Source organism: Sarcophilus harrisii, chromosome 2 (genome assembly GCF_902635505.1).
Source record: "Sarcophilus harrisii chromosome 2, mSarHar1.11, whole genome shotgun sequence".
Classification (NCBI taxonomy): domain Eukaryota; kingdom Metazoa; phylum Chordata; class Mammalia; order Dasyuromorphia; family Dasyuridae; genus Sarcophilus; species Sarcophilus harrisii.
In genome coordinates, this window is record NC_045427.1 from 308,584,634 (window position 1) to 308,612,572 (window position 27,939).

The following is a 27,939-nucleotide window of genomic DNA, read 5'->3' on the forward strand; positions in this document are numbered from 1 at the left end:
GTAGATAGAGAAGAAATGAGTAGGCTGAATCTAATCTGCAAGAGGTAACTTTTGCGGCAATTGACTTTTTTTTTTATTTCCATTCTATGTCCTTTAAATTATTTTTTATTTTTTAATAATTTTTTATTGACAGTACATATACATGGGTAATTTTTTATAACATTATCTCTTGCACTCATTTCTTTTCTGACTTTCCCTTTCCCTCCCTCCACCCCCTCCCCTAGATGGCAGGCAGTCTTATACATGTTAAATATGTTATAGTATATCCTAGATACAATATATGTGTGCAGAAACTAACAGTTCTCTTGTTGCACAGGAAGAATTGGATTCAGAAGGTAAAAATAACCTGAGAAGGAAAACAAAAATGCAAACAGTTTACATTCATTTCCCAGTGTTCTTTCTTTGGGTGTAGCTGCTTCTGTCAATCATTGATCAATTGGAACTGAATTAGATTGTTGAAGATATCCACTTCTATCAGAATACAAGCTCATACAATATTGTTGTTGAAGCCTCTCTGTATTCATCCTGCTGGTCATTTCTTACAGAACAATAATATTCCATAACATTCATATACCACAATTTACCAACCATTCTCCAATTGATGGGCATCTATTCATTTTTCCAGTTTCTAGCCACCACAGAAAAGGCTGCCACAAACATTTTGGCACACACAAGTCCTTTTACCTTCTTTAAGATCTCTTTGGGATATAAGCCCAGTAGTAACGCTGCTGGATCAAAGAGTATGCACAAATTGATAACTTTTTGGGCATAATTCCAGATTGCTCTCCAGAATGGTTGTATTCGTTCACAACTCCACCAACAATGCATCAGTATCCCAGTTTTCCCGCATCCCCTCCAACATTCATCATTATTTTTTCCTGTCATCTTAGCCATTCTGATAAGTGTGTAGTGGTATCTCAGAGTTGTCTTAATTTGCATTTCTCTGATCAATAGTGATTTGGAACACTCTTTCATATGAGTGGAAATAGTTTCAATTTCATCATCTGAAAATTGTCTGTTCATATCCTTTGACCATTTATCAATTGGAGAATGGCTTGATTTCTTATAAATTAAAGTCAATTCTCTATATATTTTGGAAATGAGGCCTTTATCAGAACCTTTAAGTGTAAAAATGTTTTCCCAGTTTGTTGCCTCCCTTTATTAGTTTTGTTTGTACAAAGGCTTTTCAATTTGATATAATCAAAATTTTCTATTGTGTGATCAATAATGATCTAGTTCATCTTTGGTCACAAATTCCTTCCTCTTCCACAAGTTTGTGAGGTAAACTATCCTATGTTCTTCTAATTTATTTATAATCTCGTTCTTTATGCCTAAATCATGGACCCATTTTGATCTTATCTTGGTGTGTGGTGTTAAGTGTGGGTCCATGCCTAATTTCTGCCATACTAATTTCTAGTTTTCCCAGCAGTTTTTGTCAATGAATTCTTATCCCCAAAGTTGGGATCTTTGGGTTTGTCAAAACACTAGATTGCTATAGTTATTGACTATTTTGTCCTGTGAACCTAACCTATTCCACTGATCAACTAATCTGTTTCTTAGCCAATACCAAATGGTTTTGGTGACTGCTGCTTTATAATATAGTTTTAGATCAGGTACAGCTAGGCCACCTTCATTTGATTTTTTTTCCCATTAATTCCTTTAAAATTCTCAACCTTTTGTTCTTCCATATGAATTTTGTTGTTATTTTTTCTACGTCATTAAAATAGTTTCTTGGGACTCTGACTAGTATAGCACTAAATAAATAGATTAGTTTAGGGACTATGGTTATATTTATTATATTCACTCAATCAATCCAAGAGCATTTAATATTTTTCCAATTATTTAAATTTAACTTTATTTGTGTGGAAAGTGTTTTGTAATTTTGTTCATATAATTCCTGATTTTCCTTTGGTAGATAGATTCCCAAATATTTTATACTGTTGACAGTTATTTTGAATGGAATTTCTCTTTGTATCACTTGCTGTTGGATTTTGTTGGTGATGTATAAAAATGCTGAGGATTTATGTGGATTTATTTTGTATCCTGCAACTTTGCTAAAGTTCTGAATTATTTCTAATAGCTTTTTAAGTAGAATCTCTGGAGTTCTCTAAGTATACCATCATATCATCTGCAAAGAATGATAATTTGGTTTCCTTATTACCTATTCTAATTCCTTTAATCTCTTTCCCAACTCTTATTGCTGAGGCTAGCATTTCTAATACAATATTGAATAATAATGGTGATAGTGGGCAACCTTATTTCACTCCTGATCTTACTGGGAATGGTTCCAGTTTATTCCCATTACATATGATACTGATAGTTTTAAATATATGCTCCTGACTATTTTAAGGAAAAGTCCATTTACCCATACTCTCAAGTGTTTTTATTAGGAATGGATGATGGATTTTATCAAATGCTTTTTCTGCATCTATTGAAATGATCTTATGATTTTTGCTAATTTGGTTATTGATATAGTCAATTATGCTAATAGTTTTCCTAATGTTGAACCAGCCCTGCATTCCTGGTATAAATCCTACTTGGTCATAGTGTATTATCCTGGGAATGATTTTATGTAATCTTTTTGCTAATATTTTATTTAAGATTTTAGCATCAATATTCATTAGGGTGATTGGTCTATAATTTTCTTTCTCTGTTTTCAACCTACCTGGTTTAGGTATTAGTACCATGTCTGTGCCATAAAAGCAATTTGGTAGGACTCCTTCAATCCCTATGTTTTTCAAATAATTTATATAGCATTGGCGTTAGTTATTCTTTAAATGTTTGGTATAATTCACATGTAAGTCTATCTGGTCCTGGGGATTTTGTCTTAGGGAGTTGAGTAATAGCTTGTTCTATTTCTTTTTCTAAGATGGGACTGTTTAACCAATTTACTTCTTCCTCTGTTCATCTGGGCAAGCTATATTTTTGAAGGTATCCTTCCATTTCATTTAAGTTATCAAATTTATTGACATAAAGCTGGGCAAAGTAATTCCTAGTCATTGCTCTAATTTCCTCTTTATTAGTGGTGAGTTCTCCCTTTTCATTTTTAAGACTAACAATTTGATTTTCCTCTTTCCTTTTTAAATCAGATTTATTAAGGGTTTATCTATTTTGTTGGTTTTTTCATAGAACCAACTCTTAGTTTTATTAATTAATTCAATAGATTTTTAAATTTCAATTTTATTAATCTCTCCTTTTATTTTTAGAATTTCAAATTTAGTGTTTGACTGGGGGTTTTTAATTTGTTCCTTTTCTAACATTTTTAGTTGCAAGCCCAAATTCATTGACTTTCTCTTTCTCTATTTTATGCAAGTAGACCTCTAGAATTATAAAATTTCCCCTTATTACCGCTTTGACTATATCCCACACATTTTGGTATGACGTCTCATTATTGTCATTTTCTTGGGTGAAGTTATTAATTATGTCTATGATTTGCTGTTTCACCCAATCATTCTTTAGTAAGAGATTATTTAGTTTCCAATTATTTTTGGTCTATTTTCCCCTGGCTTTTAATTGAATGTAATTTTCAGTGCATTGTGGTCCAAAAAGGATGCATTTACTACTTCTGCCTTACTGCATTTGAGTTTGAGGTTTTTGTGTCCTAATATATGGTCAATTTTTGTATAGGCTCCATGAACTGCTGAGAAGAAAGTGTACTCCTTTCTGTCTCCATTTAGTTTTCTCCAAAGATCTATTATATCTAACTTTTCTAGCATTCTATTTACCTCTTTGACTTCTTTCTTATTTATGTTGTGGTTTGATTTATCTAATTCTGAGAGTGCAAGGTTGAGATCTCCCACTATTATAGTTTTGCTATCTATTTCTTCTTGCAGATCTCTTAATTTCTCTTTTAAGAATTTAAATGCTATACTACTTGGTGCATATACATATATGTTTAATATTGATATTGCTTCATTATCTATGCTACCCTTTAGTAAGATATAGTGCCCTTCCTTATCTCTTTTAATTAGATCAATTTTTACTTTTGCTTGATCTGAGATCAGGATGGCTACCACTGCTTTTTTGACTTCACCTGAAGCATAGTAGGTTCTGCTCCAATCTTTTACTTTTACTCTGTCTATATCATCTTCCTTCAAGTGTGTTTCCTGTAAACAACATATTGTAGAATTCTGGCTTTTAATCCAGTCTGTTAACTGTTTCCTCTTTATGGGGGAGTTTACCTCATTCACATTTATGGTTAAAATTATCAATTCTGTATTACTTGAAACCTGCTTATCTAGTTAACCCCTGCTTATGCTTTTCTCCTTTCCTTCCCCCTTACCTCCTTCCCCAGTATTAAACTTGTGAGCATCACTTGCTTCTCACAGCCCTCCCTTTTTAGTATACCTCCCCCCACTTTAGAGTTCCTCCCCCTATCTTACACATTTTCCTCACAATTTCTGTATTCCCTTCTGCTTAGCTTACTCCTTCCCTTTTCACTTTTCCCCTGCCACTTTTCAATGAGGTGGGAGAAGTTTCACCATAAATTAAATATGCCTATTATTTTTCTCTTTAAGCCAATTCTGATGGCAGTAAGACACACACTATCTTCATCCCTCTCCATTCTTTCTCTCAGATATAATAGGTTTCATTTGCCTCTTCATGAGATATAGTATCCCCACTTTACTCTTTTCCAAGTACAATTTCCTTTCCACCTCTAGTTTCTAGAACTAAGTATACATGTGTTCTTTACATATCTTTATAGCAGAAATATAGTTCGATTTATTTTTACCTTTTTAGATTTCTCTTAAGTTCTATATTTGTAGATCAAACTTTTTGTTTAGATCCATTTTTTTCATCAAAAATAGATGAAGTTCACTTATTTCTTTGAATTTCCATCTTTTTCACTGGTAAAAGATGTTCATTTTGGGTAAGTTATTTTTGGCTGCATACCAACTTCCTTAGTCTTTTGGAATATCATATTCCAGGCCCTTTGATCCTTTAATGTGGAAGCTGCTAGATCCTGAGTAATTCTTATTGTGGCTCCTCTATATTTGAATTGATTTTTTCTAACAGCTTGCAGTATTTTTTCCTTCATCTGATAGTTCTGGAATTTGGCCACCATATTTCTTGGAGTTTTGATTTTAAGGTCCCTTTCAGTAGGTGATCGATGAATTCTTTCAAAGTCTATTTTACCCTCTGTTTCTATAACATCTGGGCAGTTCTCTTTGATAATTTCCTGGAAAATAGTGTTCAGGCTCTTTTTTTCCATCATAATTTTCAGGAAGTCCAATAATTCTCAGATTATCTCTCCTAGATCTCTTTTCCAGGTCTCTTGTTTTCCCCAGAAGGTATCTCACATTTTTTTCCATTGTTTCATTTTTTTGGTTTTGCTTGACTGATTCTTGGTGTCTCCTGGAGTCATTCAATTCCATTTGTTCAATTCTGATTTTTAATGGGTTATTTTCTTCACTCACTTTTTAATATCTTTTTCTAATTGTCCAATTGAATTTTTAAGTGAATTGTTTTGTTCTATGGAATTTTTTTCTATTTTGCCAATTTTATTTTTTAAAGAGCTATTTTCTTTTTCCAACTCACTAATTCTGTTTTTCAAGGATTTGATTTCTTTATCCACTTTATCTTTAAATGAGTTGGATGACTTATCCAGACTCTCTTGCCAAGGTTCCCTTTCCTTTTCCTATTTTTCTTCTAGCTCTCTTGTGAGAGACTTTTTAATTTCTTCTATAAGAGTCTTGTGTGTTGAGGACCAGATCATATCCCCTTTGGGGATCTGGAGACAGTCTGTTTTTAGTCTCCTCAGGGAGACTTATTGTGGCTCCTCTTTCTGTACATATAGAAGCTATCAATAGTTAGAGTGTGCTTTAATTTTTTGCTCATTTTGTCAAAGAACAGTCAAAGAAAACAAACTAACAAGAAAAACAAATGATCTATTGTTGTTTGTTTTTTTTGGGAGGGGGGGCTGGATGGTATTACTGAGCTTCCTCTACAGACTGCAGGGGGCAGCAGCGAGGCACTAGCAGGACAGCAATGGCTGTGCTGCATCTGTGCTCTGAGACTCTGAAACTCTGAGAGCATGTTGAGAGTGGCCAGGGCCCAAGAGACCCTAGCTTTTCGGGGTTATATTCTTTACGCCATGTGTTTTTAGCTTCTCTGCTTGTCTACTGGCTTGCTGCCAGGGCAAAGTAGCCAACACTGTGTTAATGCTCTCCCCGCACAAACAGCTGAGATAACACCCCATACCCTTCTGGTCTGCTCAGCTGTGAGCTGCCTGCCTTACTCTGTCTGCTGTGCTGTCACTACCTGCCTTCAGTTTGTGCCTGATCTAAAACCATCCCCACCCATGAGCAAAAACAGACCTTTTCTGGCGAATTTCGAGGATATCTTCTCTTGGTAATTGTTTGTGTTTTTTTCAGTCAAGCACTAATTCCGAGGCTTGTCATGAAATAAATTTTTCTGAGAGAAAACATGGAGCTTAAGTAGATGTGTGTGTCCTCTCTGCCATCTTGACCTGAAGTCGACTTTTCTTTCTAGCATGCATTGGTGGGCTTGTTGTTTATTGGAAATGTACCCAGTGGATAAGAGGAATAATTTGTGCTTTTCAAGGAAGGAATGAACAGTTAAGGCCTTCTCTCCTTTTCATCATCACTTTAGTCTTCTTTTGATCTTTAAATAAAATCCAAGAGATCCTTCTATCCATCTTAAATCACAGGTTCATTCATGCCATTCCCTTGCTCAAGAAGTTTCAGAGTTTGACTCTCCATCATCACTTCACAATGTGGCTCCAATCTATCTTTCCAAACTGATTATTCATTACTTCCCCTCAAATAACTCTATTTGCCAGCCAAACTGGCCTATTTACTATTTTCTGGGATATGATTTTCCATCTCTTATTTTGTACATCTTACATGCAGAGTACTCTTTCCTTACTCTCACTTCTAGAAATTTTCACCTTCTGAAACTTTCAAGGCCCAACCATTTCCAAAAAGAGGCCTTACCCAATTACCTCAGTTGCAAATGCTTTCCTGATTAAAAAATTCCACATCATGTTTACTTATCTATTTACTCATTTCTCCCATTAGAATTTAAATTCCCTATGGGCAGTGCCTTTTTTTCTTTCTTTCCCCTTTATATTACATTGCCTAATGCTGTGCCTCTTTTTAAAAATAGTGAACTGATTTTTTTACATTTATATATTTTATTTTTAATTTCCATAGCATAATATAATAAAAAAGACAATTGCACATGAAATGGCAAATCTATTATATAGAACTTACCATTTCTTTTAGATATATAGTAGACTCTTAACACATGTTTGTTGAAGAGGATAGAATGAAGCCAAGTAAAATCAAAATTTATTTAGTAACTACATTGTGTTAAAGATTTAGTGAAGTATTTTATTGTTGTTTAGTTATTTCAGTTATATTTGACTCTGTGACAATATTGGGAGTTCTTCTTGGCAAAGTTGTTTGTCATTTTCTTCCTCAGTTCATTTTAAAGATGAGGAAATTGAGGAAAACAAGGTTAAATTAATTGCCCAGGGTCACCCAGATAGAATCTGAATTCAGGAAGATAAATCTTTCTGACTTCAGATATGGTACTCTTTCTACTGTGCCACCTAGTTGCCCCCTGCTAAGCATAGGGGATATATGTTGTTGTTGTAGTTGTTGCTGTTGTTTATCCTTCCTTCTAAAAGAGGGCCAATGACATGACCAGGATGATGTCTTGATTTACAAAGAAATGCAAAAAACAATCTCTGATCTTGAGGAACTCACCATTTAATGGGGAAGGCAACATGTAATCACTGCCTAATTTTGATTATCCATTTTCTGAGATTCTTTCCTCATCCATGTTCCATGACAATATTTCTAAACTAAACATCTGGAGCCATGTTGCCTCTGTGGAGTTTCTATACCCAGTTCCTCAAACCATATAAGTCCAATAGTTGTTCCAAGAAACAAAGAAAAAAAAGACTGAAAATAAAGTGAAATTTTTCATCGTGGGACCAGAGGAGGGGAATCTAACCTGTTTATTTCAGAAAAAAAAAAGAAAAATAGTTCTTTCTTCTGTGTTGCCTAGGAACTAGAAGGTTTACAACAGGGCTTCAGCTTTCCCCAGGGCAAGAGGATTATCTTTCTGCTGAGCTTGCTGAACCATTATTTATCACCTGCCAAGATTGATTACTCACCCTGGGACAATGACAGGCCTTCCTTTCCCCTGTTAATTACTGTCATCATTAATATCCATGTCACTAATTAGTATTCATTCACATTGAAAATTCCTTCTCTGCTATCATATCAGCTCTCCCCTAGGCTCCTGAACCCAACTTCAAGTTTCAATAGTATCTTCTACTTTTTATCAATATTATGCCCATTCTTCCTAATGGACCTGTTGCCTTTTTTTCAATCTCCCCTCAAAGGGTGCTAGGTTTCTGCATAAGCAGAACACCAAAAAGAACTGCTATTAGGGTATTCACTGAGGAAATCTTTCCCTTCTTTCTATTCCTCCTAACATCTGGCTTTTCCTTCCTGATTTGCTACACTCTCTGCAAGTGAGACAGCTCTCAACTGAAGACTCTCATGACTTGAATCCAGATAGCCTTAACATTATCCCTTCGCTTAAGGACCCTGGAGAATTGAGATTGACCATTAACTAATTTTGGGGTCTTCATATCTGTGCCTTCATATTTATATGAGCTAATTTTGGCACGGCTATTCAGTGGCCCTAGGATCCCAAAGCTATTCTGAGTGTCATGCATGCCCCCTGAAATAAGCAGAAATAAAAATTGGATGCTATAATGAATTCTAAAGAAAAACAATACTATTGTCTTGTTGTTTTGAAAATTTATTATAGTCTTTTGATTTTTTTGAATTTTGGCTTTTTTCCTTTGGTCAGAATGATCACTTTTGGGAATAATACTTAATATTTCAATAAATGATTGAGGTTTGTAAAGAACTATATATTCATTGTGCCAGTGAAACCTCCCAACAACCTTCATGAAGTTCTATGAATGTTTTTGTTACCATTTTACAGATGAGGAAATTGAGCATCAGAGAGGCTAAATAACTATCCTGAGATCACACTGCTTTTAAGGTCCCAAGAAAACCAAACCAAAAAAGTGATAAGATACCTCATATTGATCATTGAAAATTTAAGGGGACTTTTCCCAAAGTTCTTTTGAGTTTTAGCCTATTAACAGGCCATGAAACATGAAGTTTGATAGTTATAAGGGGACATATATGGGTACAAGATGAGATTTTGAGTAATTAATTTATGAAGCTAGGAAAGCAGCAGACAATGAACTTGCCTCCAGTACATATACTAACTTCTTTCTTAACTGTTTATTTGGAGGAGACCAATAGGAGAAATAACAACAACAAATGTGGAAAACAGTGAATGAATTCAATTTTTAATTCAATGAACATCTCTTAAGTACCTATTTTGTGCTGGGCACTGTGCTAAGCAGTGAGGATACAAAAGGAGGCAAAAGATTCTGGTCATCATGGAACTTACAATCTAATGGGCAGGTGACAACATGCAAACATGGAATAAATAGGAAATAATTAACAAAGGAAAAGACACTGGAATTAAGGTGGATAGAGGAAGGCTTTTTATGAGGTGAGATTTTAGTTGGAACTTAAACAAAGCCAGGGAGGCTAGGAAATGAAGTGGAGAAGGAAGAGTACCTAGCCATAACGGACAGCCAGAGGGAATGCCTGGAGCTGAGAGATGTGAATTTTTTGTTGTCAAATAGCCAGGAGGCTAGTATCACTGGATCAAAGAATTTGTGTTGTGGAGTGAGATGTAAGAAGATTGAAAAGGTAGGTTGAGGCTAGGTTATGAAAAACTTTGAATGCTAAACAGGGCACTTTCTATTTGCACCTAGAGGCAAGAAGAATCCACTAGAATTTATTGAGTAGGGGCATGACATGAACCACAGAGCTATTGGGTGATTATTGGGCAAATGGCTTTGGTTGGGAGAGATGAAAAATTAGGAAATTCACAGAATCATCATTCTAAGCCGAGAATGAAGTCTCATAGAAGAGATGCTGTTCTGAATCAAGAAGAATTATTAAATAAAATTTTATCTTTCTGCTCTGTTACTTTGCTGCTTGGGTGGTGAAAACAAGTACAATCCAGCTAAAGGATCAGGTATGATTGGGTTTTTGTTAATCCTAAACTCTAAGAGTTCAAAGGCTTCAACTTTCAAGCCTGAAGTAGGAAGAGGAAAGGACTACAATTGACAATGACTTACCTAACTTAGACAAGATGCCCTAAAAGGAGTCATCCCAGCTTTAGAGTGGAGCTACTTAGCAGTAGGGTAAACAGCAGAATGAAGAGTTAGCAGAGAAAGGACCAAAGAGACTAGCAAAATATTTTTCCTCTTGATTAATTTTTGTAATATCAAGATTTGGTACTCCTTTTCTGAGAACTTTACCGTCAAAGTTAATGGGAAACAAAACTGATGCTGGAGTCAGAAAACATGAATGTCAAATGTTGTGGGAATCTGGGCACAATCTGCTTTAGAAATTGTCATTATTTATTGTAGCATTTATGTATTTCTTAACTACTTAATATGTATAAAGCTGTGGTACAATTTTTCTTAAGTTCTTATCTTTTTTTTAAATGTGTTGATAAAATTTTTAGCTTCTGTGTTCCTAATCCCAATTTATCCATAAATCCTGTGGGTTTTATTGCACAAGACAAGTTTTTTTTTTTTAATTTTAGAATACTGCACATTATTCTGATGAGGTTCTCAGTAATTAAGTGCAATTGGCAGAGAGGGAAAGGAACATTGATGAAATTGCTCTCTGAGGCAGGCAGGGAAGGGCACTGATAGCGATCAATTTAGCAATTGAAGGTAGATTGGGTTCTACCTTCTGTAGAGATTGTGGGTAGCTACACCTTACTATGTCCCATCAGAAATCCCAGTTATGTCAGACTTCTGATATAACATTTCTCCTAAAAATCTGTGCATGGCTCACACTATCTTTGCTGAACCTCCTTTGGGTTATAGGCTGCCATGGCTCTTTTCCTCATGGTGTCTTTCCCCTCTCCCTTCCCCACATAGTGTCTCCTCTCATCCTTCCATCATGCCTTATAATGTCTTTCTCTTTCTTATAGCTAACTCTTTTAGGATACTGCCAGCTAAGGGCATACTCCAATCTCATGGGGTGTTTCATTTCTCCTGGCTAATTGTGAGTTCCACTAGGGAACTTGTGTTTTCCATTATTAATTATTAAAACCTCTTTCCTTGGTAATCCTATTGCTCTCCCAATTCTATTTTATATTTACCACTCCTGGTGTCTAATTGTATCTCTTCATTTTGTCTGTAATCTTTTCTCCTAAATAAACCTATCTTCTGCCAAAGAGAATGATCGTTGTGAATCTTCACAGGACTAAACCCCAATATTTAGTGCCTACAATCACATTTCTTTGGTAATCAAGACTTGCTATCCTAAAACACATTATTTAGTGCCTACATTAACCACATCAACCTTTTAAAAATATTTTGGTCCTCAAAAAAACTCTTCAAAATAACACTCACTTTTTTCAAGACATTATGTTCTGTTTGTGTTCCATAGAGCAAAAGTTGCTCCAGAATATACAGGAAAAATCTGAAATGCTAGGATTGTTCCAAGGAGCTGTGTATTAGTGGTCTGGTATATCCAAGCATTTCTTTATATCACACAGAAGATTTAGCCCTCCTAGGGCTTGCCCAAATGTTACATACTTCTAAAAATTGACTTTTAGGTCAAGTAGGACATACTAAAGAAAAACGATAGAATAAAATTCTTCCTGGTAAATTCTATGTGACAAAAATTTGACTTGAAGATATGTCCCACCATATAATGTGGTGTTAATTAGGTACCTGCTATGTCCATCATGAACACATCTGTCTTCAGGGTCAATGTCTGTGGATTTTGTTGCCATTCAATTTTCTGACTTTTCATGACTCCATTTGTTGTTTGTTTGTTTTTTTGGGGGGAAGCTACTTGAGAGACTTGCCATTTCCTTCTCTAGCCCATTTTACAAATGAGGAAACTGAGGCAAACACAGTTAAGTAACTTGCTCACAGTTACACATCTAAAAAGTATCTGAGGTCAAATTTGAATTCAATTCTTCCTGACTCCATGCCAGGAGCTTTAGCTAGTGCCTCATCTAGCTATCCCTCAAAGCCCGTGGACTGGTAAATAAAAACAGATAAACATTTATCATCTATGACTAATTTTCCAGAAATATTATTGGAAAGGGAGTATGGGGATGTGGATGTAAGGGATATAGTCCTTTGAATTTATTTCACCTGTCTCAAAGAATAGGATGGAATCTACAAAAGCAATTATACAGGTCCTTTTTTTCTGGCTAGGAGAACCTTTTAAGATATTGTTCTTATTAATTTTTTCCACTTGGAAATTAACTGAGATTAAAAAATAGTGAGGATTTGTAAACATTTCTGTTGTTGCCTTGCTTTTAAAATTCATCTCATTACATATGGAAAGAAAGAGGTATTTAAAAAAAATATGTACCAATTTAAAGCCTTCTTTCTTTTCTCATCCCTGAGAATGACAAAGGACAAAAGGAAAAGTCACTCTAGCTTGAAGTCCCTTGGGAAAATTTGTAAACTCCCTCCCCTCAGAGCTTGGAATAGACTTCTCTGTGTCCTGAGTCTAATTTCCCTGCTCTCTAATTCAATTGCCAGATTGAAAAGCTATTTAACTTAGCTCGATCCATGTGGTGTTTCTTCATTTCTAAATAGAAAACTCACTAAAATGAACTGGTTGGAAGGATTAAAACTAAAAACACCTAACATAATTTTGCTCTCACATGTAGAGATGAGTAACATTACTGCAAATGTACCCAAAGCAGAGTGGGTTGGCAAAGTCTCTCAAGGGAGCCATTTGTGGGCCAAGTTAATCACCTTGATCTTTTCCATCAGCATGTGCCAACTGCGCCACTCAGTGCTGTTCAGCTTATACAACAGCAAGACAATCAGCCTCTGAAAATGACACAAGGCTCCACATTCCACCCCCCCCCCCATCCAGTTTCAACCATACACCCTCCCTCCCTCCCACTTCTCTGTAATTTAAAGCTTCCCAGTGCATTACAAAAAATAATAGGGGGCAGGAGACCAGAAGAGGTTATTACTAACTCATAAATCAAGCGGGAGGCTTTTAGGGGTGGTGGCAAGGTATTTGAGATGGGCTCTCTTGGTTTGTTATCTCACCAAAGCCCCCACAATTGATTCATAACCTCATAATCCTTCTATGTCTGCATCCTAAGTCTTATATCTAATTGTCAGCAGCTGAGTACATGATTTGCACGAGGGATGCTTGATGGCAGCAGATGAGGGGGTGGAGGAGAGAGTTTTGTCAATCAAAAATGTCCAGGAGGAGGCCTAAGGCACGTGGGATTTAATTAAACAATCAGCTTATTAAAAGAAAGATGAAGTATTGTTTCATTGATTAAGCTTCAATTCTGGGAAAAAGAGCATCCCAAACTGAGTTTATTATAACCAAAGGGCAATGGCAGAATGTATGGTTTCATGTATTACCATCTAAAGCTTAAAACAACAGCAACATGTACAGTCAATGCTTTTGGGAAAGGAAAAAATCCAGCACTATGATTTCAATATAAGCTGAATCTGAAGTATTATGAATGTTTTTAATGGTTGTTAAGAGTTCAGTAAAGAAGAAAGAAAAAAAGAAGGGGAAAGAAAGTGGGGAGCAGAAGACAGAAAAGGAGGGATCTATTTCTTTTTTTATTACCTCATGTATGTCTCATCTGTGACAATTTGATTCTTAAATGTGGCTCAGGAATATTTTATGTTTAAATTAATTTGGAAGCAGACACCTCCTTGGGCAGGATAGAATAATAGAACACTTCTCCATTTTATGCAAAGGCTTGCAATGCTTAGTTTCAGACTAGCAATTTGATAATATAAATAACATTATTAGAGTAATAGGATAGATAACACATTCTTGGCTAGATCATGAGATTCTATTAAAGGCCTTCAAACTATTTCTGGGATAAGAAAAACCATTGTGACCAGAATCTGAAGTAGATTAATGTGAAGACCGTGTATTTTTTAAAATCAGCAGGAGTCTGGAGTTCAGGTTAGGGGAAAATCGTCAGTCTTTATTCTCAGTAAAGAAGGCTCGGAGGCGGAAGAGAATCGGCGATAGCAATGTGTGCAGCTGAGTCAAGAAGCTAGCTAGATCACCAGCCACACGACCAGCCGCCAGGAGAATGGACTCCAGGCCCAATCTCTCCCAGCTTCTCTTCCTGTTCCTCTCTCTGCCTCCACCAACCAAAATCGTCATTTCCTGTACAACACATCAGGACTTGCACAGAGAGTGGGCAGGGACCATTCTTTATCCAATCATGTATAGAGTATAGTCCAATTACTATTTAGCCTCATGTACTTGGGACCTCAGTGCCATCAACTCAAACCTCAGCCCATTACAGATTAATACAAGACACAGAACTGAATAGTGAGTATATAGTTACATAAATCAGAGTTTTCCATTCAAAATATCTTAGTTACAAACTTTCCAAAAAAAAAAAACCAAAACAAACCCTTACTAGTAAAAAACAGTATTGAACCTCTACTAGTCTGGTTATTTCCTTGTGAGGCCTCTCTCTGAGGCCCTTCCCTTCCCAAAGAAGGGAAGTTTTGTTTTGTTCTCTGCTATGCACTTTTTAATTTTTGTTTCTCTCTCCCTTCTTACTCAGCCCTGGAGAAGATTACAATTTAACATAAATACTTGTGTGTGTACACACATACACATTTATGTGGTATATGTACATATACATATAAGCCTATATACACATACATATGTAAAACCATATTGTACACACTTCTAATTATGAGATATTTTCTCCAGTCTCATCTTTCTTGATTTCAGTGAATTATTTGATACTGGTGACCATCATCTCTTCTTCCTTTTCATGACGCTCCAACTGAGCCTCTAAGTGCTGTTCTTAGTTCTCCTCCTACTTATCTGATTATTCCTCCTCAATTTCTCTTGCTGGATCATCATTCACATTCACCTCCTAATTGTGGGTATGCCCCAAACTTTGCACTATGCTACCTTTTCTTCTTTTTTTGCCCTGGTGTTCTTATCAACTGATAAGTTCATTTATTCTTATGAATATGAACTTATGAAAAGGAACTTATGAATAAGTTCAATTATTATATCTCTGCAGTTAATTCCCAAATTTATATGTCTAGCCCTGGTCTTGCTGCTTAGTTCCAATTTTTTCATAAATAAAAACTTATGGATATTTTCAGATTGATGGTTCACAGGCATCTCTAATTCAACATGTCCAAACATAACATTTTTTCCTCTTAAAGCCCACTCTCCTCCTCAACTTCCCTATATCTGTTGAGGGTGTCACCAAGCTTGAGGTCATCCAGTTTCATCCATTGGTGCTATTCTTGACTCTTCATTCTCTCTCAATCAATTACCAGGTTTTGTTCATTCCATCTTCATAGAATCTCTCACATCTGTCCCTTTTTCTCCACTTATACAGTTCGTGTTAAGTTGTGTCTTTGTGATGCCATTTGTGACTTTTTTTTTTTGGTAGAGATACTGGAGTGGTTTGTTATTTCCTTCTCCCTCTCATTTTACAAATAAGGAAACTGAGACAAAATTATGTAACTTGCTCAGAGTCAAGATCTCATCCACCTTTTTTTCTTTGCCTCCTAATTTGTCATTCTACTTTTGGTTTCTTCTTTTTCAATCAGATATAATTGCCAATGTGACTTTTTTCCTATCTTATTTTTTTTTATTCTGAACTTAATAGGAGTAAAATAATATGAAAATTTTCAAATGCAATTTGGGACAGAGGGAGAGGACTTAGTTCGAAATCCTAATCTCTCTTGTATAGAGCTTTTTTTTTTTTTTAACCTTTTTTACTAGCTTTGTGATAAATTCATCATGTTCATCTAACTTTCAAAGCTGTCTTGCTTGTATGTGTTTTTTTTTTTCTGGTCTTCCTTCTGTTCTCTTCTCATTTCAGAAGGGTGAACTCTATTTCCAACCCTTTCCTCATAAATTCCCAATTAAAATAAGAAAAGACTCTAACATGTATAAATTAAGAAAAATCCTTCATTAGTCATGTCCAGAAATGCATTTTTCATTGTATATCTTGAGCACATTACTTTTCTGTCAGGTGGTGGGTATGCTTCATTATCAGTCCACAGGAATCATGGTTGGTCATTGCATTGATGAGAGTTATTAAATCATTCAAAATTATTTATCTTTATAATGTTATTGTTTTTACACAACAGATGGGATTTTAAAAGTGCTTAATAAGTGCTTGGTGATTGATTGTAACTTTTAATCTTAAAGAATTGCTTGAGGCACTAAGAATTAATTTCTTATGACCACAAGGCTAATATGAGTAAGTGGCAGGTCTTTCTCCCTCACAAGCTGGATTTTTATTAGCCCAAGTGGCCTCTCACCTTTTACAAAAAGAAAGATGCTTAATAAGTATTTGTTTAATTTTTTTAAAATAAGAAAATACATCAAGAATGGTCACTATGACTATATAGTGTAGAGGAGATTTCTGGTTTTACATTTATAGATTTACCAAATATAAAATCTATTCAGGGAAACACTGAATTCTAATTTAGTGAGATGGTAGTAGGGTAGATTGGGGGAGATAGGTGTTGCATTGGATAGAGCATTGGAGCTGGAATCAGCAAGAGTCATTTTCATGGGTTCAAATACAACCTCAAACACTTAATAGTTGTATGACCCTGGGCAAGTCACTTAATGGTGTTTGACTCAATTTCTTTAATTGTAAAATATCCTGGATAAGGGAATAGCAAACCAGTTTGGTATTTCTGTCAAAAAAAGTTCCAAATGGGATCACAGAAAGTCAGATGCAACTGCAATTATCAAATTAAAACTAAAACCATAACACAAATGGTAGGGTACACAGAGAAAGAATAATAACAAAATATTCAAGAAATGTTTATTAAGTACCTACTATGTGAAGAGCATGAAGACACTGTGTTGGACTCTGGGGTAGATAAGAAATGTAGATAAGGCATAGTTGAATAAGATGTTCACTTATAAAGTAACCATAACATACATGGATAGCAAGAAAGCATTTTTTGGGGGGTTCAGGATGATTCACAAACTACTGTTGCCATGAATTCCGCTATACAGTTTAATTCACTTTAGTATTATTTGCTGCAAGAGAACCTTTAGGGACTGAATATCATGTTTGGCCATTCTTATTTTTTGAACATGGTTTCTCCTTCTAACCTGATAGAACTGTAGAAACTTATAAATTCCTCTCCTCCTTTTAGAAGTAAGAAAGCACTGAAAATTATCTTTGGACTAATCTGAATATGAAACCTTTATCAGTGTTCTCAAACTATCAATTCTAAAACAATGTCCTCTTCTGTCCTCTCTAATTACCCCAGGAAGGAGTTCTCCCTTAAAGTAATTGCATGGGGAAACCCAAAAGCCCCCTGCCAAGAATTGGTAGCCTTTTCCTCCATGTCCTGAAGGGAGAATAATTTACCTAATAGAAGGAATAAGTCTCTTTGATTACTTTTGGTTACCTGTGCCCAATTCAGGGAGGGAAGAGAGACAGAACTCTTAAAGGGAATGGTCATAGATCAAGTAGTTTTAGGAAAGAAATTGTCCAAGAAAAAAGTCTGTTGTTCTAGAATGAGAGAGCAAAATAATCTTATCAATTTACCCTCGTAACATTGCTTAGATTAGAATGATAAATTAATACAAATTATTTCTGGAAGGTTTGGGCCATAAAGTGAAGTACTGTATTAATTTTTTTCCTTTGCCAGAAGGCAAATATTTGGGTGAGATGTACGATTTCAGAAAGAATCTTAGAATTGGAATCAAGAGACATGATTTCTAATTCTGGTTCTGCTAGCTATTAATCAACTATGCCACCTCAGTCAATTTAATTCCTTTCTTGGAGTCTGGTTCCTTCTCAGCAAAATGAGGAAACTGGACCATCTGATCTCAAGTGTTCCTTTCAGCTTTAACATGCTACAGTTTGGGGATTCAATTAAGTTCAACAGATAGTTATTAAGCACTTATTACATACATGGCATTCTGATAAATGTTGCGATTAAATAACAAAAATAAAAAATGAGACATTACTTATCGTCAAGGAACTTAAAGTGAGGATAAAGTGTGAATACAGGTGAATAAACAAAAAGTAACTTGAGGAGGGTGAGAGAGCACCATCAGCCTTGCATTACATATAATTATAAAAAATCTTCAGGGACAGGATTTGACTTGGGATTCAAAGGCAACTATTTAATAATCAGTCAATCAGTTCCTATGCCACCTTTTTTATCCCTACTACCCTGATTTCTGCAACAAAAAAAGACAATTACCAATATTTATAGAAACTAACTTCTCTGCCAGTGGTGAGACTAAAGAGACAGCCAAAAATGTCTATTTTCTCCTTTGATTTTTAATAAGTTTAAATTTGTTTTCTCACTTTTCGATCATTAAATTACAGCTGGCTCACTGAAAGCAGCTTGTACAACTTAAGATCTTGGCCCATTGCCAGACTCTAATGTTTAGACACTGCTGCTCAAGCTGTCACAATAATTCAGCTACCAAACAATAAGGGAAGTGACTTCAAGACCCCAGATTCCCACAGCATTAAAAGACTTTGGAGTTGAATTTCATTCATTAGGTTCCATGCATGTTTCCAGTATCTGGCACCTATTTTGTGTGGCCTCACTCCAAACCAAGAACAACTAGCTTTCATTTAGAAGCATTTTTTCTTACTTTACCAATATTAGGAACATTTTTTTCCAGAGAAAAGATAGAGGAAAAGCAAATATTTAAATATGTTAGAAATTGAAATGAAGAGTTATTATATTGAAGACCTTTCAAGAAAAGGATGGCATAATGTCATAATTCCAGAAATTCCATAACATACAACTGTTTCATCCTGTATAACTATATCTATAGATGCTCCACAGAAAGTCCCCCTAGTATGTTGGAGGCTTTCCTCTAAGTGTTTTTGAATTTCATGGGTACCCTTGGAATGATCCTGCTGTTAATCTGGTATTCCTCATTCTTGCTGACTAGCTGGTCTTTTCTGTCTTCATTAGGTATATCCTGGAGTAGATCATATACAGATCATGTCATCCATTGTGTTTGAGTCATCAACAAATTTAATTCTTAAAAGATAGTGCTGTTGAAATATTAATAATGATATAGTATCATTGAAAGCATACTGGGTATATTGATATAAATTCAATTCAATGAACTTGATGCTATTTGACTGGTCTAGATCCCTGGTGGTCTAGTGGTTAGGATTTGGCGCTCTCACTGCTGTGGCCCAGGTTCGATTCCTGGTCAGGTAACCATAAGTATGATGCTGTTTGAGTGGTTTAGATTCCTGGTGGTCGAGAGGTTAGTGACTATAAGAGAGTTATTAAGAATACCTTTTAAATTGGCCACAGGTTTTAGGAGTGAAAGAATTCACTCATTCCCGAATATTAGTTGCAAAATGAAAGTTTATTGTTAGATAGAAATCAATTTACCAAGAGACTGACTTTTATAGTGGCAGATCTATGAAAAATGGAGTTTTGTACGGAGAATGCAGTTCTCAGTGGACAAAAGGCCCTGGCAGTAGAGGGAGCTACCAAGGTCCATCTGTAAAAGACCTTCGTTAATGGAAGCTTATTATATTGAGTGTCTTGGTGGAGGTTGGGACAGCCTGAGCAGATCAGAACCAGTGGGGGTTGGGGCAGTCCAAGCAAGTCAGACCTAATCGGAGTTGGGACAGCTTGGATCTCCTATGGGAATTCAAAGGGATGCTTTTTGACCAGTATTTGTAAATGAATCAAAGGCTCTGGCACCCTGGAAAGATAACTTGTCTGGGGAGGATACGTCTCAGCCAGGAGGGGCTGGGAATCTGAAAGGAATCACAGATCAATAGGAAATACAGTTTCTTAAAGGGACCACAACCTGCTTCAAACTGACCACCCAAGTGCATATCATAAGTAGGGAAATAGGTATTTTTTTATCCATTTAGTTTTTCCTGTATGCATTGTTAGGTAGATCTCCTTTGAATTATGCATTTCTGAATACAAAGATAAAATAAAACCATCCCTTTCCTGAAAGAATTTCAGACATATAAAATAACAGACATATAATGGGATATATGACACACACTGAAAGTTAAAATGCAAATTTGTACATGACAATTGCTTAGGAGGTAAAAAGTGTAAAGAATATTCAGATCAAGGAAATTTGGGGAGCTGGGGATGGGATGAGTAAAAGCTTCTTGGAGGAAATATTTGATGGATGTCTTTGAAAGAAAGGAAAACTTGTGACAGGTAAAGAGATCAAAGATTCATGGAAAACATGAACTAAATAGAACCATATCCTGCTTTGATGACCTATGTTATAGATTTTGCTAAATTGAATCCAAGGCATTCGAATTGTCCCAGGTAATATTGCAACATTTCACAATAATCCATTTTATTTGTTCTATTTGTGGGTATCAAACAATCAACATTTATTAAATAGCTATTATGGGCCAGGGACTGTGTTAAAGAATTAATTGACACAATGGATAGAATGTTGAACACAGGGTCAGGAATACCTGAGTACAAATGTCCTTGGGCAGTTACTAGTTGGGTGACTTTGGGAAGGCTACTTTACCTTGGTATGCCTTAATTTTATCATATGTAAAGTTGGGATAATAGTATTTACCTATCAAGATTATTATCAGATAAAATGAGGTATTTTAAATACTTTGTAAGTCTTAAAGTATTATATAAATACTATTTATTCTTGTTCTTGTTCTTAGAATACAAAGATAGAAAATGAATAGTAGTATCTGCCCTCAAGGAGTTTGCATTTTATCAAGGTATATTTTCTGCTTTTTTATACTGGACTAAGAACTTAATCAATGAACACAACTTTAATTTTGTAAAAGTTGCTTTATGGGATGTTTTTCCAACTTGTAAAATAAGGATTGCTCTATTGTAACTAAAGACATATAGCAGATACTGTACCAAATAGTCACAAAGTATGTGAGTGTACTCAGGGAGGATGATACATAGACACAAATTTAGCATATTCTCTAAGCCAGAGGTATCAAACTCAGCCAGTGTTACTGCACTCGGCCTACACCACGACCAAATGTGGGCTGATCCAGATTGAAATGCAATTGGGAAACATTTGACAAAATAAAAAGACAACAAAAGATGTATAACATTACTTTTTAAAATGAAATCAACATGCAGCCCATAGAGATCCTTATATGTGGCTTAATGGCTCCATTTCTATTTGAGTTTGATATTTGCTTATCTAATTATTTTGTTCTCAGACCCTGTAAGACTATTTTCTAAAGGTCTCTATGAGAATTAATTAATTTTTTGAAAAAAATTGTCTCAGTGATGAGACAAAAGAAAGAGACCTGCATTTTAAATGCAATAGGTTCCTTTTCAGTATGATTTGCTGTTGTCTAGACTTCAGTGGTATTGGACTCTTTGTGACCCCATTTGAGTTTTCTTGGCAAAGTTGCTGGAATGGTTTTGCATTTCCTTCTTTAGCTCATTTTACAGATGAGGAAACAGAGGCAAACTGAGGGTTATACAGCTCGTTATACAGTTATATACAATTATACAGTCCAGTGTCATAAGCTAGTAAATGTCTGAGGCTAAATTTGAATTCAGGAAGATGATCTTCCTAATTTTAGGTCAGCATTCTATCCACTGTGCCACCTCGTTGCCCTTTTGTATGATTAGAAAATTCAAATTCTTTAGTTTTTTTTTTAAAAGTAAACTTCAACACCTTCCAAAAGAACATTTCCACATGCACAGTAGAACATAAAAAGAGGTTTGTATATATAACTATGAATTTCCACTTAACTTGAAGTTAAGAAATTTAAGGGATTCCAAGGAAACAGGTTTTTCCCCTTTTTACTGTTTCCTTTTTTCTTGGATATATGTGCACATTAATTTTTAATAACATTTCTGTATGCTACAAACATTTTTGTATATGTGGGTCCTTTTCCCTCCTTTATGATTTCCTTGGGATATAGACCTAATAGTAGCACTGCTGGATCAAAGGATATGCACGGTTTTTTATTTCTTTGGGGATAGTTCCAAATTGCTCTCTAGAATGATTAGATCATTTCACAATTCCTCCAAAAATGCATTAGTGTCCCAGTTTTCCCACATACCCTCCAACATTTACTATTATTGTAATTCTGTCATTTTAACCAATTTGAGAGGTGTGAAACGGTATCTCAGAGTTGTCTTACTTTGCATTTCTTTAATCAATAGTGATTTGAAGCATTTTTTCATGATTTTAGATGGCTTTAATTTCATCATTTGAAAATTGTCCAAATCCTTTGACTATTTATCAGTTGGGGAATGAGTCTATTCTTATAAATTTAACACAATTCTCTTTTAAATTTTTCTTTATTTTTTAAAATTTAAAAATTTTTTGGTTTTTTATTTTAAAAATTTATTTATTCATTCATTCATTCACTTATTTTTGTTCTTTATGTATTTTAGAAATAAGTTCTTTATCAGAATCAATGGCTGTAAAACTTTCCCCCCCCAGCTTTTTACTTCCCTTTTAATCATGTTTGCATTGGTTTTGTTAGTGCAAAAACTTTTAAATTTAATGTAATCAAATGTACTTTCCTATCATGTATCCATTTTGATCTTATTTTGGTATAGGTGTGAAATATAGATGAATGCTGAGTTTCTGACATTATTTCCCAGTTTTCCTAACAGTTTTTGTGAAATAGCAAGTTCTTTTACCAGAAGCTAGAGTTTACCAAATATTAGGGTTTATCAAATATTAGATTACTATAGCCATTTATTATTGTGTTATGTCTATCTAATCTATTCCACTAATCTGCTACTCTAATTCTTAGCCAGTACCAAATGGTTTTGATGACTATTGCTTTATAATATAGTTTTAGATCTAGTACTGCTAGGCCACCATCCTTTGTGATTTTTTTCATTAATTTCCTTGATATTCTTACATTTTTGTTCTTCCAGATGAATTTTGTTATTTTTTTTTAGCCCTGTAAAATAATTTTGGCAGATTTATTGGTATGACACTGAATAAGTAGACCAAGTTAGGTAGAATTGTCATTTTTATTATATTAACTCACTCTACCCATGAGCAACTGATATTTTTCCAATTATTTAGATCATACTTTATTTGTGTGAGACCAATAAAGCAATTTTGATGATGCTCTGAGTTTTTAAAAAAGATATTCCAAATAATTTTACCTATAGAATAAGTGGAGCAATATGAAAAAAAAAACACTCCTGAATTTGGAGTCTGAGTACCTGTATTAAAATTTGACCTTTATTACTTAATGTGATGTTACCTTGGTTTTCCTCATCTGTAAAAATATCTTACTTCTTACTTCAAAGTCAAATAAATCATTAGAGATCAATCAATATGAAGCTGGCAAACACAAGCAAATGGTCTTGAGCCAAAGAATATTGAAGGAAAGAGTTAAACCAGGTAAGCATCTTGGAGAAGGGAAGAAGATACAAAATGACAGCAATAAGAGGAAGATGTTTAGAAATGAAGCAAGATATAGCCTAGACAAGAATCCTCATATATCTACTGTACAGAAAATAGCTAGGTGGCACAGTGGAAAGGATGTCAAGACTGAAGACAGAAAGACTCCCCTTCTTGAGTTCAAATCTGGCCTCACTTACAATTGGGTAACCCCAGGCAAATCACTTAACTTTGTTTGAATCAGTTTCCTCATCCATAAGATGAGCTGGACAAGTAAAGGCAAAATAGACCACTATGTTTACTAAGAAAACCTCAAATTGGGTCATGAAGAATTGGACACAACTGAACTGAATGAACGGCAACACTGCAAAAGAAACCACTGATTTACTTTCAAAAAAGGACTCAGCCCCATGCATGAATGCTTAGTTTGTTAATGAAGTGAACTTTTGTTATATCTGAACATCCTAATGCTAATATCCCTATCTCAATTATAAACTCCTCGTGGACAAAGGTTCTTTCCTATTTCCTCTTCCATGTTATATAATATATGATTTATTTACATCCTCAATGTTTAATAAAGGTTTATTGACTTAATGAATCAATAATACAGTAATTTCATTGATAATACTCAGGTTTTTCACCTGGCTATTTATGATTTTGTCTCTCTTGAAACAAATACTAGCTAGTAGAGAAAATACTGTCAAGTTACTTAATTTCTCCAGTCCTAATTAGAGACATTTTTATAATTTATTGAATATCCTGTGGGCAGACAATTCTTCACTAACTGGAACACAAAGAAACTTCTGGGTTTTTGTTTTGTTTTTAAGAAATTTTCCATTTAGAACATTAAAGTAGAGTGAAACAATAGAAATCAAATTTACAAATAGAGAAGAATGAACCATTGGAGAGGGAAAGATTGTAGAGGTAGAAGAACAAGGGTATAGCAATAGTTTGGAGGATGTAAAAGAGGATGGGATCAAGGACATGGGTATAAAAAAGAGACAGGAAGCTGGAAGATTGAGGAGACTTGAAATGGTTTGGAATAGGTTCCAATGGAATAAAATTGAATGAATACTGCCACCTTGAAAGCCCAAAGAAGGTTAAATAGGATGATTTTGCTATGGAACCAACTAGTCCAATTTAATGACTTTTTTTTCATAAACTCAGTTGGATATTCCCATGTTAGTCTTACAGGGCTGTGAGTTTACTGTTAGAGATAGACTTCATCTATTCCCTTTGATTTTCAAGGATGTGTGATTTCATCAAATAAAGAATGAATGATTTTAATTGAACTTTGGATTAAGCTTTGGTTCTCTTGAATTTATTAGAAAGAAGGGCTGAAATCCTTTACTAGCTACCTGAAAAACTGTTAATGGTGAAGATCAAGCTTAAAAAAATGTAATTCAGTTTTGAGACATGTAAATAACTCAACAACTGTTTTATTACCTGCTTACTATGTGTCAGGCAGTGTATTAAGGGCCAAGTATGCAAAGAAAGGCAAAAGAAAAAAACTTCCTGCCCTCATGGAGTTTACATTTCAACAGAAAAGACAAGATGTAAATAATTAGCTTACTATAAAATATACATGGTAGATGGAAGGCACCTTGAGAGGAGAAGAGGACTATAGCTGGTGGGGCCAGGAAGAGACTTGCTGAGGTGGCTGGGATTTGAGCTGAGTATTGATGGAAATCAGGGAAACCAAAAGGCAAAGATGAGGGAGATAGCTATTACAGAGGTATAGAAACAGGAGATGGGGTGTTGTATTTAAGAACCATAAATAGTCACTCCAACACAGAATTTATGGAAGCTAAGTATAAGGAGCCTGGTGAAGAGACCAGGTTGTGATGAGCTTTAAATATCAAACATTTGATCCTGGAGGTAATAGAGATTCTCTGAAGCTCATGTATTTGGGAAGAAACATGAGCAAACCTATCTTTTATTTTTTAAATTTTTATCATTTTAACAAACCTACACTTTAAAAAATTACCTTGGCAGGTGAGGGTAGAATGGATTGGAGGAGAGAGTTGAAGCAGGGAGAATAGTTAAATCCTGAACTAGGATTTGTTTGTATGAGTAGAAAGAAGGAAATACATACATACACACACGCATGGTTGTTCTTTGTTCTTGAAGAAGACAAAAATGATATAACTATGTTACAGTCAAGTTAGTGTGTCTGACTGTGGCTAATCAGACTAAAACAAGATGCATATGCCCTGCTACAGGTCAGATACAAATAGTCCCTGTGAACATTTGAGGTGGATTCTCTGACTTCACACATCTTGTATTCCTCCTGTAGTAATTCAACTCTGCTTTGCTTATGGAGCACAGCACCTTCTCTGATGAGGGCACACCATGCTGGATGGTCCTATCCCAGTATCTCCCGTGTTGTATAATCAACTCTAAACTTCTTAAGAGAGACCTTGGGAGTGTCCTTGTATAGCTTTTTCTGATCACCACATGAGTGTCTGGCCTGTGTGATTTCTCCATAAAATAGTCTTTTGGCAATTGTCTTTCTAAGACAATTCAAATGGAAGGAATTCAGTTTCCTGGTATGGCACTGGTACACTGTCCAGGTTTCACAGGCATGCAACAGTGTGTGTGTGTGTGTGTGTGTGTGTGTGTATAATATGATAATAAAAAGGTAGAAGTTACAAGATTTGACAAAAGATTGGATTTGTGGAATGAGTTAGACTGAAGAATAAAAGATATCATTGGGGTTATAAACTTTGACAACTGGAAAAATGATGGTGTCTTTGATTGTATGAGGTAGTTGGGGGAAAGTGAGAATTTATGGGGGAAGAGAGGAAAGGGAAGGTATTAAATTTTGTTTTGGACATACTGAGTTTGGGATGCCAGACAGACCCCCATGGGCAGGAAAAAAATGCTCAGAACCAGCCTGCTTATGGCCATATGGTGGCTCAGCACTGAAATACCTAAGAATTCAAAATGATGAAGTAATGCCCGCTATCGACTGATAAGCTGGAAGAGTGATAAACTGTGACAACAGCAGGAAAGGCTACTGATAGAGCAGCAGCAGGTGCTCCACATTCAAGTAACTGAAGAGATGGAATTTCAGCTTGAGCAAAAACCTAGAGACAAAGAAACTAAGTCCTTAGGTCCAATAGTTTATGGAGCATGCATGCTGTAAACTGCCTCCATTTTTAGTATCCGGAATGAGAGAGATGCTGGTTGACTGTCAAGTATAGTCAGTGTCCTTTCCTTCCCTCTCCTTTCAGCCCAAGTAGAGTAGAGGCTGTTCTGTTATTTTCCTAGTAAAGACCCACAACATCTCTTGCCTGGATTACTGAAATAATCTGATTGGTTGGCTTGCCTCTTCATAAATCTCTTCACATTGCAGTCTTTTTCCAATTGGCTGTCAATCTTCCTGAAGCTCAGGTTTGATCACACCACTCCCCTTATTAAATTGCACTGACTCCTTATTCTCTCTAGGATGGAATATAAAATCCTCTCTTTAACATTCAAAACTCTTCATAACCTGCTTCCTCCACCTTCCTAGTTTTGTTACACCTTATATTGCACTTTACCCTCACATACTTGCCAAACCAGTGACACTGGCCTTCTGACTGTTCCATGAACAAGAAACTCCATCTCCACATTCTGGGCATTTTCACTGGCTGTCCTCTATGCCTGCAAGGCTCTCCCTCCTCATTTCTACCTTGGTAGATTTAAGTGTCATCTAAGATTTATTTTCTAAGAAACCTTACCCAGCTTCTGTTAATTCTAGTACATGCCATTTTCTAATTATCTCTTATTTATCCTAAATAGAGCTTGTAAAACAATCTATATGTAGGAAAAATAAATATGAATTAAAAGAATGTACAAACATACTTATCTATATTCTTGTTGTCTCTTCTCTAAGATTGCAAGTTTCTAAAGGGCAAGGATTGTCTTTAGCTTTTCTCCAGTGCTTGGCATATAATAAGTGTTTAATAAATGTTTACTAACTTACTGGCTAGGTAATTTGAATTTCTTTTGCCAACTATGTAAACACAATTGATCTATGTGTTGTCATGGTTTTGAAGAAGGGAGATACAGCATGGAAGAAATGTTGGGGGTTTTATACATAGAGATACAGAAAAGGCCAGTATTTTGTGGTATGGCCCTAAAGTTCCAGGTTTTTTTCCTGGCTGGGAAATGATCCAAATTAATAGAGAGAACACTATAGTGTTTTATTTATTAGTAATTTTTGGGTAAAGCTCAAAATTAGTTTCAGAATTTCCTTTCTTTTCTATAGGATAAAATTGAATCAAACAAAAATGTTTCTCAGGTTATTTGTTAGAAGCATTAGGCAGTTGTTTTCCAGTACCTCATGTGTGAGAGAAACACATGTGTGAAAAAGTATCTTCCTTCAGGCTTGTGAAATGCTTTCTATGGAAGACAATGAGGGAAATTTTTATATTCTGTATAAAAAACAATCAAATTTATATACTAAAATAATTTGTCT

General features: G+C 35.2%; 1 protein-coding gene and 1 non-coding gene across 2 annotated transcripts in view; one reads left to right on the forward strand and one right to left on the reverse strand.

The window, feature by feature from the left end:
* The window catches only part of RGS6 (regulator of G protein signaling 6), a 610,477-nt gene that overhangs the window by 143,550 nt on the left and 438,988 nt on the right, over window positions 1-27,939 (reverse strand).
* Window positions 19,259-19,330, forward strand: TRNAE-CUC. The gene has a single exon. It is a non-coding gene; the product is annotated as a tRNA-Glu (tRNA).